This window comes from Rissa tridactyla, chromosome 6 (genome assembly GCF_028500815.1).
Source record: "Rissa tridactyla isolate bRisTri1 chromosome 6, bRisTri1.patW.cur.20221130, whole genome shotgun sequence".
In the NCBI taxonomy this organism is placed as follows: domain Eukaryota; kingdom Metazoa; phylum Chordata; class Aves; order Charadriiformes; family Laridae; genus Rissa; species Rissa tridactyla.
The window spans coordinates 48864637-48878126 of NC_071471.1; the positions used below are offsets into that span (position 1 = coordinate 48864637).

The window sequence follows — 13490 nt, forward strand, 5'->3', positions numbered from 1 at the left end:
CACCTCTTCTCCAGCCAAACAAAATTAATTCCATTTTCAGAAAGTCTGTTAGGTGCTGGAAAAAAAAAATTAAACAAATCTTGTGATTATCATGTGAAGAAACAACACTGCTCCTTGCAGAATGATTTAAAAGACATCACAGTTTTTATATTTTCTTCAACAGAATTTGCTTAGGACTTCTGTGGTCATTCCTATGCAATATTAGGAAACACAGTTGTGAAGAGGAGATGTAGAACGCCTAGGCAAAAGACCCATTAAAAAACTTCAGTCCACATTAGACTTAGAGGAAAAAAACCCTACAAATCACATAGCTTTAAGTATTTTTCATCTCCCACTTCCACCAATTCGCTAAAGCAACATTGTGGTGAAATGTCAATTGACCTAGCTGATTCATTCAGAAGTAAAATCCAAAAGATGCTCCACGCATCAAGAAGGCTGTAGTTTTAGATGAGTAAGTTCATGTTGACACATGCTCTTAAAACAGGACTTGCTCATTTGTAGCTTATATTGTCACAAAATAGGGAAAAAGCTGCTAATTAACAGTAGTGCTTCTGAGAGCTGAGCAGTTGCACCCAATATTGGAAACATTTTACATTTTCACACTCAGGAATTAGCTCAGGTCAAGCTATCTCTTCAATTCTTAAGACTTCCCTCACATTGCAGAGCACAATTTAATAGAGACATAACCTCCCCAACATCTTCCCCTTCTCCCATTAACAAATCTCTAACATCCCTGTGGCACCTTGAGCAATTGCTTGCACAGTGAAGCACTAGCAAGAGGCATTTAAACTGTTTCAGCTGTCTTTCATGCAGTTTTCAACACCATGCGATCAGCAAACACTCTATAGACCACAGCAATCCACAAACTGTAACTTCATTATCTACAGCAAAACTGGATGTTTACATAGATTGCAACAGTGTAGCACAGACTTCATAAAGCATCCTCTTCTAACCTTAAAAAGCATAATTTCCAGAGCAGAAAGTGCTCCCTTCTTCATTAGCATCAAAATGTCACTAATGGTGCCACTAGACATCAAGCAGCATCCTTTTGAGAATCTGGCATGTTCTTCACTCTCACAGCTTTCAGATGAATAGCTTTTTCAACAAATGACATGTCACAGCCTTGACACAAAAATACTTGCACCTTGTCAATCATTCACTCACCATTGAGTTCAAATGTTCATCTTCACAGAGATGAATTTGATCTGCACTGCAGTTAAAAATGTTAAATATGGACTCTTAGAGGAGAAGAGGAGTGCAAGTAAAAGCACAAAGCAAAGGTGGCAAATCAGAGAAAATACCATGCCATTTGTACAGTAAATAGGCAATGCAACTTCTGTAGCAAGTGGAAATTCGGGCACACAGAACAACAAAAGCTGAGTGCTAGATGACAAGGATGGAAGTGTAAGCCGATATGGATGGTCTCCAATTTTAAACCAGTGACCTAAACGTCCCAGCCCAAAGGTTAGCTACCGTTTTATCTATCAAGGTTGTTATACTGCAACCATCACTATAATATAACACAGCCAGTCAGGTCCTTTATAGCCAGAGAGAAATCCATGTGTCATTTCCAACACTCCAGTTATTTCTTTGATAGATGTGTAAAACAAAGCACTATTGTGCACAGCAAGTTGCCTGTAGTAGCCAAGGCATCATTCATCACCCCATTCAAACCAATTCGATCTGAACTGAAACTACAGTAAAAATTAAACATAGTCACTTTGGAATTATTTAGGCAAAATAATAGTAATTACCAACTTTTATACTTAACCTCTCTGGGTACATGTCACAAAAATAACTCAAATATCTTAAAGCTGCTTGCGAGTAAAGAGCAGAAGCCAACTAAAGGCCTAGTCTGGGATTTGTGAAAGGTCCAAAGGAATTAAATTCAGAAGAGCTGGATGCTTAATACCTGCAGTTCACTTCAGTGTCCAGTCCATCCCAAATCACAACAAATAGCAAACTAAAATGCCTGGAATGACAAAGAAAGTGGTCTCTACATAATCCAGATGCTAGCAAAATTGATAATCATGTAAGATACGAGCTATAGGAAAGGTCTTGTTTAGTATTACACTCTTACTGCTTTTCAGAGTCATTTTAGAGAGTCATCTTGGCCTCATTCTCCCCTCCTCCACCTTCCCCACAGGGCTTTCCACTGAACGGTATGGTATTTCACAATTGCATTTTTTAATGGAGAGCTACATTTAATCAAAAAAACTACATTTCTGGCATAGTGCTGCTTTGACATGATGTTTTTAACCAGCCTCTTCACAGACTTTTCCCAGTCCTCCCAAATAATCCAGAGAAGCCACTTTAACCATCTGTGCTTGATATCTTCCATGGAGACCCTGCTGGGCCACCTCACATAGCTGGGACGCGATGGAGTTTTTGCCAGGTACGTCTCACTTTACAGTTAAGGATTCAGAGATATTATTCCTCTCATTTAATATTCTGTTTATTACCTTTTATCCTGGTGCCAACCATCTTAGACAATGAAAGATTATAGAAACGAGTCGGTCGGCATACATCATCTAAGCTGATACACAACAGTTCTGAAGTTATTGATTCCTGTAGATTTTAATATACCATTGAATAGCCCAATCTGATTAACTCAATTTAATTCAATGCCACTCATTCATTACTTTGAGATCTTAACTTCCACATGCTAGGTTAGCTGGGTTTCTATCTCTTCAGTTTTCTGTTCAACCCTTTTTCATGGATCAGATAACTCTATGCCGTATTTGCAGTAAAAGACCTCAGGGAATCAACTCAAGAGCAGCAATCTTCAATAAAGCCGTGTTCTCCATTAAGCAGGCCCCACTTAATCACTCTTTGAATCAAGGTGCTGCAGCTTCAATGAGAACATCCCCAGTGCAGTGCATTCCCAAGACTCTAGGCAATAGATAACTGGCACACCAGGACACAAAAGCTTGCTTAAATGATGCATTGGGAGATTGTCTCTATGTTCAGTGACAGCAGGTACAGATGAAGAAGCCTGCTTTTGTACCTCTCTCTTTTGGCGTTTTGATGCTTTTTCAAGCTACTTTCAGAAGGCTGGAGGCACTACGCATCATCTTTTCACAGTGGTCTGTATGTACAGGGCTTCCTCCCACTTTACTGTGCCAGTGCACCACAACCATATTTCCTGTCCTAAGCCATTTTGTCTAAGGAGGTCTCCTGGAAATGAACACTGGCATAGGGGAGAGAAGAAATGTAATAGCAAGTCCTGAAGCTCTTAAAGCTGTATTTTTCTCCTGCTTCTAAATGATTTTATTATATCTCAAATTTTCATCACATTACCTCAAATGGCAGGAACCAGCCCACCACTCGCTTTCATAGCATTGCCATTACTGCAAAGCAGCATCTCTTTTAATGGTGCCAGGCTTAGTGGCTCCAGACAGAAAAAAGGGATTATGGTAGGGTGCCCATTTACCCACTGCTACCTCATTTCATCAGCCATTTATCAACACCTTCTTCATTTGCAGAAATAAAATCAATGGTAGGCGGAGCTCTTTCAGTGCATTTAACTTCCCTGGCATGATACAGGTGGTAACACAGCTGAGATCAAACACTTTCATCTTTCCTCCAGAGCCAGCTTGGCTGCAGACTAGCTGCTTCTCAATTATAGATTGCAATATTTCTGGCAAGGGTTAAGCATGCTTTCTACAGCTGGGATTTGCTTGGCTATTGCTTTCTTACTTAATGAACATTCGCTTTCTTCTTACTAGCTCATTCACCTTTTACCCAAGGTCCTTAAAGAAGAGAAAGGCCTGACTGAAGTTATGAGTGAAACATAAATCTACGGAAAGCTTTAAGCAGATAAGGAGACTGAGATATTAGAACACTGACGCTGCATTACAGTTTATAAACCCTGTCACACAGTGCAATAAGCATATCTGTTAGTTTCCTACAAGATAAAGGTTATAACTGCATTGCAAACAAAGCTGGAGGAAGCTTCAGGAGACTTCCTGGCTTGTTGCTAAGTCATTTCTGCTCCCTGAATATCTTTACTTCAAGTCGGGATAACAACAGTTGCCTAAAAACAACTGCCTTGCACAGGGAATTTTATCAAGTTTAATTTCTTGGGATATATGTGAGGACAGTAGAAGAGGTGTACCATCATTCCAGTGCTTCACAGGGAGAAAGACGTACTATTGTAGCCTGTTCCACTTTCAGAAATCTTTATCCCTCTCTGAGTTTTATATTTAATATGTAAGGAAAATGCAAATTAGCTATCCAATCTCTAGAAGGATTAGAGATCCTGGAATCAAAATGCTAGTAATGACTTACGTTCATGTGACACCAAAAATGAGATCTCTGTTATGGCTTGCAAGACTCGCTAAGAATGGCTGATACAGAATCAAAACCTGTCACACTGGCACAAACTTTTTCTTTTTGACAGGTTGGAGTTTTTTAGAACGTAAACCAAGGAAGCACAACTAGATGTTCTGATCTTTGCCACAAATTCCCCACAATATCTTTGAGGGCACTTATTACTTCATGTTATTTAATATCATTGTAGAATACTTCAGATCTTTACCTGTGCCCACACCTGGTGCCTCTCTACATCTCCTGCAGGGTCCACAGGATGACAATATGCCACTCTTAGAAGCTTAAATGAACTATACATTTCTGTCAAAGTGTTAGTATTTGCTTAAGTCGGTCAGCATTTGCAATTTGTCAACATTTCACAAGTAGTGACTCAAAATAACTCAAATGCTTGGTTTTCAAGTTTAAAGCCAAATGACTTGTAGCACAACTCCTCATACAAAGATCAGTAACATTTGGCTAACAGGTAACATATGTATGTATATAAGCATATATAAATCAGTAAGCGTTTAAAACACTACATACTGGAGACTTCCCCCGCCCACCATATTCAGGCTAGCTTCTCTTCCAGTAATGTACCCATTGTGTTTTGCACTTTATGAATTCCTAGTATGCATGTAACTCGATAAATCAGCACTTATAAATCAGACACAGCCTTTGTGTTGCATCCATCTTCCCTCTCCCTGCCCCAAAATGCTTTGTCAGCAAAGGCTTGAGCTATTGGTTCTGCAGGTGCGCGTAGATCAATATTAAACACGTGGTAGTTTAGTCTGCAGCGACTAATATTAGCTCTGCTTCACCAGTCATTTGGAGAGTGCAGTTACCTAGGTGAGACTTCCAAAGCACTCAGCACTGACCAAAGTCAGTGGTGTAACTCTTGTTGAGACTCAGCTTACAGGTCCTCCCTTAAGCACTGATTATACTGGTTATGGACCACAACATTCCTTGAAGTAAGCAGGACCACATTAAAAGAGATGCCAGATGGTTCAGAACAAGTTGTTCAGAACAAGTTGTTGGGTTATGGCTAACAGCTCTTTCACCTGCTGAAACACACAGACCTTGGCTGTCCTGAGAACAGACACATCTTGCCACATCCATACTATGTAAAATGTATCTGTCAGCTTCATTTCTAATCTTTCCCACAGAAAAAAAAATGCATACCCAGGACTCTCACTTCACTACCCTTCACTGATATTCAGTGCAAAGTAGAGTCAATTTTTTCTATATATTTTAGGTTGCACCTTGTCTGAGACTCAAGGAAGTAGAATCATGGAACCGATAAAAGAAAGACACACACACCAGAGACCAGGCTGAAGCAGCCACAACTTCATATAAGCTGTTTCCATCTCCAAAAGCATCAACATTGCATCAACACTTCCGCTTACCAAAAAGCCAGGAAATGGCTTTGCTGCTGAAGTACCACATGATTTTAGGTAGGGTATCATCATAAGTTGATGAAAAGCAAAGAGCTGGGATATGATGGAAAAAAAAGGATTATCAGTCAACTTGGAAGGGATGTGGAAAAACAACACCAAGGAGGCAGCAGTGTTTCAGCCACAGGTATCACAGCTTAGTATATAGTCCCAGAGCAGATGTGGGAGGGCAGCAAATTGATCCAGGGGTGCTAATACAATCAGAGATCGTAACTGATGCTTCAGATAGAGGAAGTTGACAGCACACAAAAAAAAGGAACTGACGAAAACAGTGTCATCATACATTACCTGCCCAGCCTGGCTGTGTGGGCAGGCAGTAAAAATAATTCACACTGTAGAGTTAGCACCTCTGTTGAGGGAGACAGTATGCCTATCATGGACCTTCATGACATACTTCAGGCAAAGCCCTCCACAGCTTTGAACTGACAGACAAGACAAGCACAAGAACTACTTTCTTCACCACTGGAACACAGCCTCCTCTGGAGCAAAACACTGAAGAGATTTAACAGTAAAAATTTAACTCTGCAGTGCAGCTAGTCCAAAGGAAACTGCGAAGACAGGTAAACTTAAGGAAACAGTCTATAGCCGGAAAACAGTCAAGTACTGGAGATAACCCCAGCTGCACACAGTGATGAGAAGTAATACCACTTGTTAACAGCCACATCTGACTTAGGTCCTTGCCTTAGAAACTTACTGTGAGTCACAGCGCAATGCCAAGGCACCTGGAACCCCTCTAGTTCAAAAAACAAACAACACAAAAAAAAAACCAAACACAAAAACCCCCCAGTAACCTACTAAATCATCACCTCACCTCCTACAGCACCCAAGGCTTCTGCATCCAAGCGCTCACCCGAACATCCTCAAGATCTTATCAGTCACAGCCTGAGTGCTGCTTTTGGAGGGGAGTTACAGGGAGTCTCCAGACTGCCATGACAGGAGACAAGACTGTTACATGCAGTCACTAGGTCCTGTGAATACTCTGTCAGACTGGATCCTTGCTCTGTACCAAGGGCACCTTTTTACAGTCCCCACCAATATGAAATATGCAGGCTATTACATTTACATACTGCCTTCACAATCCAGCTGCTTTAGGAACAAGACAATAGTCCATGGAGAATGCCTCTATGCTCTTTCCACTTGTTCTTTTGCATACCCTTGAGCTGCACTGCTCTCAGCCAAATGCCAAAAGAAACCAGGCTTTCATCCTCCATGGCAGCACTGTACCCCACAGGGAAACACATCAAAGCTGTCAGTACCACATGCACATCACCATTTACTGAGAAATTGCCCTGTCCTCTCACCCACCCACCCGATGAGCAACTTCACCACATGTGCCTCAGCCTTCAGTATGAAATGGAAAAGCCTGAAGCCAAAGCAACAGCTGCCACAGCTGATTTAGCCATTGGTAAAAAAGGAAGTTAGGGAAAGAAGAGAAGACTGAAACTCTGTAGTCTCTGCTGTTTCTTGTATTACAGAAGGCCTTGATCAGCACTGGTACAGGTATGGTACACACACTACAACTCTGGCTAAGGGTAAAGTCCCAACACAGGAGTCAGACAAGAGAATTAGTAGTTCTGTTCCTCCAACCCATTAATTCAGTGACCACATGTCATAACTAAGGTCACAAAAGCAAAACTGGGATTTTTACCTCCTGTTCTCTGACACTGATCAGCACCAGATCACGGAATAAGGGACAATTCAAGTGCAAGAGCTCCAGCAGCTCAAAAGGAGCCCCTTAAGAAGGAAATCCAATGGGCAAGCCTTGAAACTGCAGTTGTCAAAATCATAATTCAGACTTTCATGCTAATGCTTATAAGCTGCTCCCAGGCCCAGAACTAGCTCCATTATTTGTACAGAATGGTACAGTATAAGTAAAGATATGGACACGGGGACAAGCAGCACATATCCGGACCAGGCAATCCAGCAGCTGTTGTCCCTCTTCTGAACCTCACTTCTTCTAAGCCTTCAGCAGAAAACTCTACACAAGATCTCAAGCCCCAGGTTGCAGTGGTTTTTTTGGTGGGTTTGTTTTCGTCCTGATGGAGCTTAATTTCCACTCATGGATGATCCAAGGTGGACACAAAGGAAGAACTGAGGGAAGTTATAAGCTTTTTGGCTACTCCATTAGCACTAACTACCTCTCCGCTTTGAAGGATGCATTTGCCTTGCCACACCCTCCAAGCATATCTGTGTTTGTACTATTGTGGTAACTAATGTCTCCAACCAGAGGAGTACTCCGTGATGCCAAATGCAGCACACATGCATAATAAGAAACAGCTACTGCTCCCAGAAGTGGTCCTAATTTAAAACAAGATGCAACAAGGGGGATGAACCAAATACAGAGGAGTAGATAAGAGAAAAACTATTACATTAACAGGTGTTTTCATTGACTGTCTCTACTCCCCTCCTGTTTTTCACAGAGCTTAGCTGCCTACAATCAACACATCACAAAGAATGAAACCATGAATTTGGGTTTGAGGCTTTTTTTGGTCCAGAAGAGGGCAGAAATATAGCATAAAACCATCCTAACCCAGGGAAGTTCAGCTTTTCTAGTGCACTTTCAAGCAAGCAATTACAAGTGATAGGGTGATTCTCTAGAGGAGTGTTAGGGGAGGCAAGGATTTAAATGCTGCTCTGAGTTTTACAACAGGTGAAGGTACTTATCTACCCTGACCTGGGTCTGCTTTTTATGACTGGCTTATTCCATTCTCAGATACCTAAAGAGGACAAGAGAGAGAAAGTGTAGGAGTATCCCTCTTCTTATCCCTGCCTGCAGCAGAGACAACGTTTAATTTATAGCATGCCGACTACACACACCCCTCCACAGCTTGTATCACTCAGAATCCACACAAAAAGGGCATGACATTTCCTCCAGATTGCAACATGCCCATTCATTTTCAGATACCAGTGCTGCTGCTTAGGATTACTACTACACACCAGGAAATTACTGGGGGGGAACAACCAACAAAGCCCACCCATATGCCAAGAGAAAAGGAGATGCACGTGCCAAGCCCTTTTCCAAGAAGATTATGCTAGAAAACTGGGCAGTGATCTGAAAGGATAACTTCAGATGAATAGACTCATATGCAGCCCATGTACTTAACCCGTATGCCAACAAGCAATATAGCACAGCTCTGCTATTCATCCCATCTGAATGTAGAAGGGTGGGAGTTGGAAGCTTTGTGCTGCCAAAATGCCAGTCACTAGCCAAAAGGTACATTTGGTTGCTTGTCAGTGCAGCAGATGTGAAATGGGCATCCTTTCCCTTCTCTGACCTCCTCAAGGACAGCAAAAACAGCTCCAGAGAAGGAAATAAAAGAGGTCAGCAAAAGTAACTGATTTTCTGAAAGTTCTGCTTTTTGGCACTATTCCCACATCATGTTTTTCCACCATAAATTTGTCAAGAAAATATAATCCCTTTAATATTTATCTCTTGCATAAGGAAAATCTAGGGAGCTAAGGACATTCAGATGAACAACAAAAAAAGAGATGGTTATCAACAGCAGCAAGGAGGGTTTGTGCTGACAGGATTAAGAGGAGGCTGACCAGTACGTGCGAACACCAAACACACAGGACTGAGACACCACAGAAGTGTGAGCCCATATGAAATCTCTCAAATTACTCTCACAAATACCCGCTTGCTCGCTGCTTGTTGAGGCACTAAACTGTGTAATGGGGTATCCCAAACCAGGAAGAACATTCTTTAAATTAGTCTTTTAAATACGGGGGAGGGAAGTTGCTCCACCTGGCCATGCAACATGGAGGAAAAGTACTGTGACCACGAATCCCAAAGGAGACAGCAGGAAGGAAGGATTTTTACTTCATTCCTTTACTTGAATCAGTGCTGGGGAGAAATAGGGTGCAAACAAGCAATGGAGAAACCTGTATGTAACAGTTCTACCCTTAAATGAAATTACTCTTAATAAAGATATGACAAAAAAGTGATCTTGCTGCTTAACACAATAGTAAAATACCTGCCCAATCCAACCATACTGTACAACAGTAAAAAGAGAGGGTTAATTGCAGCAGCTATTACACAGATTCCACGCAAAACAGAGAAAGCAGGGATGTGAGCAGATGTACAGAGGAAATGTTTCACTGAGTTGCCATCCTGAAAGAGGAAAGGACACTTGCTTCTTGGTATGCTCACCACCTTCTAGAAACTCCATCAAAAACTGCCAAGCCAAAGATACTCAGTTTGGGCCTTAACAAATTTAAAATTTTTACATCTGCCTGCTAGAAAGAGCTTCTGCATTAGATATAATTTTAAGCAAGCTGACTGGATAAATCTACCAGTGATAAGCCTTTTAAAATTTACTTATTTAATCAGCCATTGTAATTTTAAATCAGGAACTGCATTTAAAGCCACTGGGACACTGAAGTTATTAAAAGTGGGTCTTATTTACAGAGCCATTCTTAACAGCATATTTATTTAATAAAATATACGTAAATTGTATGTGCTATTAATAAGCTCATTAGAACAGTTAACCCAGGCAGATTTCTAACTTAATACAGTAATCCATAGCCTTGTCAGGGAATATTTCTCCTTCCCCATTTAGAGGAAGTCACAGGCACCAGCCTCCTATTCTTAAAGTCAGACAGTAAGAGAGATATTAAAAAACGTTAAGAGGAATGCCCAATGTTTTAACCTGTTCTATTTAATCAAAATAATATGAACTTTAACAATATGTTCCACTAAGTCACAACTCCCTTTTTAAAAACACCAAAAAAAACCCCAACCCACCAACTGTCATCCTGGTACATTCAATTGACCAACACTAAATGGTGCTGGCAGAATTTCACCTTAGCAAGACTGCAGTACAGTAATAGAGATCAGATGGGAACATCTATATACACAGAACACACTTCTATCTACAAAAACACCACAAACACCTCCAGGCTCAAAATGCCAGTAGACACTAGGAACCAGTTGCCTCAATGACGAACTAGGTTTCTCAATGACTATATTGCTACCACATTCATTCATTTACTTTCATATAAATATCTATGAGACTTCCCAAGTACTCCTGAAGTAAATTAACAATAGTCTTACTGTATTCCATTTCCCTTTCCAGCCTAGAGAAGATGCAAGGTGATAACATGTTGTAGCTACACATGCACGTAACTCAACACATGCAGAGCAAGCAAGAGCTAAAAGATGAGGTTTTACACTGATTGCAGAGAAAGGCATGTCTTCCTCCCATAACAGCTGAAGATTCATAGCCTTCCATCTCTTCTGCCGGTAGTTCCTCTAACCTGCTGTCTCTATGCAGAAGTAGGGCAACTCAAAAAACACCCCAATTCCTGAGACTCAGTCTCTTATAATGATCCTTCAGTAACTAATGCCTATTCTTTCTCCAAGCTTCCAAAATTCAAAAATGCTCCAGTCATTCACTCCATGCAATATGAGATATTTACAACCCTGACACCTACATCTGACCTAGTAATATAGAGTCAGAGAGAAACAGGCATTTACAGAACATGATTCACTCATCTTCCGAGATTTTTGGACATCTACTTTGATACGAGCTGCACCCTGAGAAATACCTGTTTCTCTCCACCAATCACAAACAAGAGTCTAAACAAAGTACTTCTATGCAGGTGCCTAAAGACAATAAGTTGAACCCCCTTAAATTCAGGTTTATAGAGCACTTCTTCAGAGACAAATGGTAGTTGGAGCAAAGATACAAAATTAATAACTTCTTAGCTGATACCAGAAGTCCACCTGCAAATAGCATTAAGAAGTCCCACATTAATTTCCCAACACAATTCACTTGTCACAGTTGCACAGTCTTTGGGCTCAACTCAGAGCCCAAGACAAGGATATCCCTTTGCTGTCCCACACACATGAATTTCCTTGCATTTCCAGTGAACTCAAGTCTCCAGTCCTCATTTTCAGGTCCTCTTCTGATTGACTTTGATCTGAGGATCAAACACAGTTCAGTGCTTCAATATCTGTTCTCACAGTACAAGCTTGAAAAACCAACACCCTTTTCTTTGCCCAAGAGAGTATCTATGAACGATTCATTTATGGGCATTTTGTATAAGGTCCAGGATTCCTCCCCCTCCCCAATCACCCACTGTATTACATTAGAACAGACAAAAAGGGAACTAAGCTCCATAGTCTAAATGGCTTTCACAGTCTCAGAAGGAAGGGGGCGATGGGGAGGTGAGGGAGGGAGAAGCAGCCCCTATAGCCAAAAGATCACACGCAGACAGTCATAACCAACTAACGATGAAAATTAACATTTTGCCTTTACAAACATTTAGGAAGAACTGTACAACGCTGATGCTGCACATTGACTTAACAGATAATTAAATTCTTTTCAAATGGCAGAAAGTAGTAAGAGCAAGCAGGATTTTTCACTTCAGTCTTCCTACCATTACCATTTGTATTGCTCAGGTTCTGGTTTGTGCTGGGAGTATTTACAATACTTCACTCAGAGTAACTACTGTTCCTTAGAAAGGATTCTCAAAGAATCATTTTGCTGCCTCATGAGTTCAAGGCTCTAAAAACATGTTACCCCGAGGAAAGAAGTGAAGAATGACTTGGCGTAGTAGTACCAAACACTGGAAAGGAATAGCTTTTCTTGAATTCGATGTACTTCAGAGAACAAAACAGAACAACATATGGCATCATCCTGCAACACCAGCATGCAGTGGTCTTTGCCAGGGACTCAGGAACATCCAACACATGTTGAGTCAAATGTTTTATATGTATTAATGCCTAACAGAAGCTCTTGGCATCCTCTGAGAGAAGCAAAAGCTCCCAAGGCTCCAGAGAATCCCCAGGTACTCGTGCATTCCCACACTCCATCAGACTGCTTGGTGGCGAGAGCGGTTCTCCAACACCAGCACACTTCAGAGCCTTGTAGCTTTCTCCTTCACCTTACACGCACGGCCTCAGAGGAAAAGGTAAAACTTCTTTCAAAGCATCTAAATTACTGCTCTTTTTTTTCTTACTTTATTTCATCTGTCCATTAAGAACAGACCAGTTGTCACCTTTGTGCTTTAAGACAGGAAATAGGTCTGATCCAACAGGCTAGAGCTAGGGTTTCAAGCATAGTGAATACTTGGGTCTGCAAGTTTATTTTAGCACCAGAAGACCTACTACGACTTCTAAGGATGTGCCAATACAGAAAACCATGGAAAAGGTACAGAACTGGGAAGGAGCGGTCATCCTTATATGGATGACCATCCTTATATGGGACATACGGCACTCAGCCTGTTATGCCACTTGCCCTTTTTAAGTCTGAACTGATTGCACAATAAACACCAACTCCACATTCCATGGCTTATTTTAGATATACAACTCCTCTGTGGGCGCATAAACACAAAGAAGCTAAACAGTCCATGAAAGACGCTGCAGCCAGGCTGGAAGAGTTACTAAACCCCATTTGGTCAGAGAAACTGTCTCTGCCTTGGAACCAGACAAACAGATTTGATTCTCCAAAAGGCATTTCATCAAGAAGTTGTATGGCACACAGTAATTACCTATGTTCTCAAAAGCAGCGAGACAGATGACCAGCTGCATACCTATCCTCCTCCTGGCCTAGGTCCCAAGCACTCTGGCATTTTCCACTGTTGCCTACATGAATTAGACAGAAGACAAAGGCAAACTGCATTAAGGTTTCTGCCAGTTGGGCAGTGCTCTGGGTTTTAAGGACTACAGCCTAGGATTCAGTTACAACAGTTACCGTTTACAACACGCTACAAACACCCTGTTAG

General features: G+C 41.3%; 1 long non-coding RNA gene across 1 annotated transcript in view; it reads right to left on the reverse strand.

Moving 5' to 3' along the window:
* LOC128911315 (uncharacterized) overlaps positions 1-13490 on the reverse strand; it is a 25438-nt gene continuing 11948 nt past the window's right edge. The window contains exon 4 of the long non-coding RNA XR_008467053.1: positions 1-55. This is a non-coding gene — a long non-coding RNA (uncharacterized LOC128911315). The remainder of the gene's footprint in view (positions 56-13490) is intronic.